Below are 4,283 nucleotides of genomic sequence, written 5' to 3'. Positions count from 1 at the left end.
CAGTCCAGGTATAAACTAGACCAGTATTACTCAACAAATTACTTGATAGTGTAACCAATTTTCAATGTCCATTAACAATGAATCAATGAGCCAAATCCTGCTCTGCTTTTAATGACAAGTGACTGGACAAACTGAGTTTAATTAATAAGTTCTAAAAACTGAAACATGAGCGGCTGAATGTTTGATTTTGCATAATAGAATTTAATAAACTATCAAGTCATGATGGGATCTACTGATTTTGTATGAAAAATAGGTCATCTATAACATGTGATCCAAAATAAGCTATTAAGTTCCTAAACTTCACAAATTATAAGTTTTCAGCTCCTTCTAATAATTTCAAGCACTTAGATATAGAATACTAACACTAATTCAACACCTATGCTAACATGATATTAGATTCGAAAATGCAACTAAGTTGTACTAAACAATATTAGACATAGCACTCAAATTATGCTAAAACAAATAGTTTCTACAGTCCAAACAATCCTTAATTAGTTACAAATGAAAATTCTAATGAAATTATGAAACTGCTAGAAATTCAATAATGGAAGTTATCAGAGAAATCGGGCAGCACTTCGTTCTATTTCCAAAACTTGAGAGCTACATGATGTGTACCTAGAAATTTGAGGCAGAATAAGAAGAAGAAGGCAGAGTCAGCAACAGCTAACAGCAGTTAAAACCAGTAGCAACAGGATCAATTTCAAGCCCAAAACAGTATCACAGCAACCCAGGAATGAATTACAGAGGAACAACACCAACAAACAACCAAAAATAGACTTGATTGAACCAAAACAGACTCGAAATTAAACCCAAGAAACTTCTGAAACTTCAGCAACCAAAAACACAAGGAATCTTCAGGTCATTTTCGTCCTTATCTAAGCTGGAAATTCGAATTAACAGCCGGAATTCGAAATTATTCTAAGAAACTTCAATGGAATAGTATTTTTGGAGTTTTTGTGTTATTTTTGGTTTTCAGAAGATCTAAGATCTAGAATGAACTCTCACACTCTCAGATTTAAAACTTTTGTTTTTGAATTTGAATTTCAAATTTTCAGACCTCCTAGCTTCTAAAACATGTGGGGATTTTTCAGATTTCAAAACTTATGAAACAAGGCAATGGGCATTGCCTTTTATAGGCAAAACTAGGGCTGCAGATTTCTATTTTACCCCCTAAGTCCCTCTTTTATTTTTCAATTTTTAGCTAGTTAGTCCCTTATTTGTTGGCTTGTTGCCCAAGTTAGACCACTAAATCCCTGAAATTCTAATTGGAACCCCATCTAGAAAGTTCTAGGGGTTTCCAATTTCAGTTACTGCATTATTCTTTATTTTGAAGTACCTACATTACCCTTAGATTGGATTCTGAATTACTAAACTATGATGACTAACCTCCAGCCTTGTTAACTTTGGTCAAAACTGACCACAGTTAAGCAACAAATGCTGGATCATTCAAACAAATTCAATTATACTAAAAGAAGAACCTAAAATTGAACTAATAGTCTAATTATCCTATTTTAAGTATCAAAAATCAAAACTAATTATAGAATTAAACTTGAACAACTGGAATTAATTCTAATACCAATCAAACCAAAATTAAAACAAGTGAAGCTGCAAAGAATTAATATAAACAGGAAGAAGGAAATCAAAGCTCAAACCAGAATCAACGAACATGAGATATACTAACTGAGTTATCTAACTAGACTAATCAATGGGAGATGAAAATTAAAGATTTAAAACCTATATTAATAGAGCCAAACACTGAACTAAACCAACAGGAAAAATCAAAAGACACCAAAAATTAAAACCAAAAACAGAATGAACGGAACAAAAATCAATTACGAACCCTAAAAATTCTAAATCAATTCACATGAAAAACAATTAATCAATGAGGGAATACCACATGCGAAAATATAATCAAATGAAAAAGGAAAACTTACTGATGTAAACTTGACACTACGTTTGATGTTCTAATTCACACGAACAGCATCAATTTATAGTGAATCAACTCCTACATCACGAAGAACAAAGGCTTGGGGTCGAATGGTTTGAACTGTTGAAGCTCGAACTCGGATCTAAGATTTGAATGATTCTGGACGGTTTCGAAGGAAACCAATGACATATTAGGCGTGAGGGAGGCACGGGGGTTATGGGGTGTGAAATTGGTAACGATTGGGTGGCGGCGCCGCCGTGTGCGGCGGAGGCGGCATTAGGATTTTCAATATTCGAAGGGTTTGGTGAGGATTTGAAGGAAATGGGGCATGGATTTGGGATGAGGAGAGGAAGGCGGTCCAGTGGTGTAAATTTGGACGGGATTGGGTGATCGCCGCCGCCGTGGGGCGATTTTCGGCGGCGGTCTAGGGCGGAGCCGGTGGAGATCATCTCTGATGAGAGAGGGGTGAGAGGGAGATGGCTTTGGGGGGGGGGGGTAGGGCATGTCCGACACTTTTATATTCTTAATCATCGTTAGTTCCGGACCGTTGGATTGATGAGATCCAACGGTCACGATTAAAGGGTGAAAAAACGACGTCGTTTTGTTGTTTGAAGGTCTGGACCGGATCAAAGGTGATTCTGGACTGGATTTTGAACGGGTTTTTGGGGAATTTGGCTTGGGCTGGGGCAAAATTGGCCCAAACAGACTGGCCCTTTTCCCTTTCTCTTTATTTTCTTTTCAATTACTCCCTTTCTTTTATTTAAATTCAATTCATTTTCATTTCATTTTTTTAGAGTTTTGTTAAATACAAAATTAAAATGAGAAGACCTGATTTAACTCTAATTTTCTAAAATTAACTAAATCCTAATTTAAAAGAAACTAAGAAAAATCGAAAATTAAAAGTAAAAATGCAAAAGGACTATTTTTGTTATTTTCTCTTATTTTTTGCAATGTTAATTAACTAGTAAACCTAAAAAATGTAAAATTGGGTTCTAAATGCAAATGTGCTATTTTTTTTTTGTATTTGTTTTTATGAATTATGCCAACTAAAAATGCACACAAAATGCAAACAAACACAAAAAATCATGCAATTAATTCCCCAAAAATTCAAATAATAAAAGAAAAATCCTGATTCTAAGAATTCTATAGGAATAATTCAAGCGAGGCAAAAATCACGTGCTCGCAGCTGCCCCTCTTTGCTCGGAGACACGAAGGATTTTCGGGCAAAGATAAATGAGAATCATGAGAGATTTTTGCCTGCTTGGCACTCCAAGAGAAGCATTTTTGAAAACCGTCTGACCGAACCCTGCTTCAGAGGTTGCCTACATATCCTTGGCTATAAAGGAATCAGGTCAGTGTAGTTCTGGAAGTTTTGGTAGCTGGGACTACCAGGAGCTGTGATTTTACTGTTGTTGCTGCTGCTACTGCTTGCTGACCTCCTTATTACACCAAAAAGGAAAATCAAAGCTAAGCTAGCTATGCCTATCAACTATGAGTTACACGATTCCTATCTATAATTCTCTTGAAGCTTGATCTTGAGTCTTAGCTAATTTTGCCGTGGACTCCGATCTGAATCTTGATGCTCGCAAGTTGTGGATGTTGTTTCTTTCTTCAGCATGGGATCAAAGCGGGACTGGCGGAGCTTGTGACTTCAGTCAGGTTTTGAGCAGTCCGCATCTTTGTCCGCTTCAGCATTTTGAATTTATTTCTTTTTGTTCTTTTCTTCCTTTCTTTATTCTGGGTGGAGACTCATTCTTTCAGCTACCTCGGATCCTATGCCTCGAGGTCAAACCTGCTCAGATACCAAAACAAACAAACAAACGAAATTTTTCTGCCCCAGTTTTCACTAGGAAAGATTTCATGAGTTATTTGTGACACATATCTAAGCAATAAAATCAGGATTGTGTATCCTTGGGAATGAAGCCTTAAACTAGGGGGGGTTACCAGGTTATGCTGGAGAATGACCGGGTTATGCCGGAACAGAAAAAGGTCCTCGAGTTATGCCAGGGAGGTCCACGGGTTATGCCGGAATTAAAGAAAAAGGTTCCTTGGGTTATGCTAGGGAGGTCCACGGGTTATGCCGGGATAAAGAAAAAGGTTGGGTTATGCCAGGGGGTCCACGGGTTATGCCGGGATAAAAAGAAAAAGGCTCCTTGGGTTATGCCAGGGAGGTCCACGGGTTATGCCGAGATAAAGAAAAAGGTCCTTGGGTTATGCCAGGAGGGTCCACGGGTTATGCCGGGATAAAAAGTAAAAGGCTCCTTGGGTTATGCCAGGGAGGTCCACGGGTTATGCCGGGATAAAAGAAAAAGGTCCTTGGGTTATGCCAGGGAGGTCCTCGGGTTATGCCGGGATA

The 4,283-nt window shown here is 37.8% G+C and overlaps 1 long non-coding RNA gene across 1 annotated transcript in view; it reads right to left on the bottom strand.

Moving 5' to 3' along the window:
* Nucleotides 1–368: 368 nt before the first annotated feature.
* Nucleotides 369–4,283, bottom strand: part of LOC109208219 — a 14,594-nt gene continuing 10,679 nt past the window's right edge. The window contains exon 2 of the long non-coding RNA XR_002065117.1: nucleotides 369–615. This is a non-coding gene — a long non-coding RNA (uncharacterized LOC109208219). The remainder of the gene's footprint in view (nucleotides 616–4,283) is intronic.

The sequence above is a fragment of the Nicotiana attenuata genome, unplaced genomic scaffold, assembly GCF_001879085.1.
Source record: "Nicotiana attenuata strain UT unplaced genomic scaffold, NIATTr2, whole genome shotgun sequence".
NCBI classification, from domain to species: Eukaryota; Viridiplantae; Streptophyta; class Magnoliopsida; order Solanales; family Solanaceae; genus Nicotiana; species Nicotiana attenuata.
This window is presented reverse-complemented; position numbering and strand designations above follow the sequence as displayed.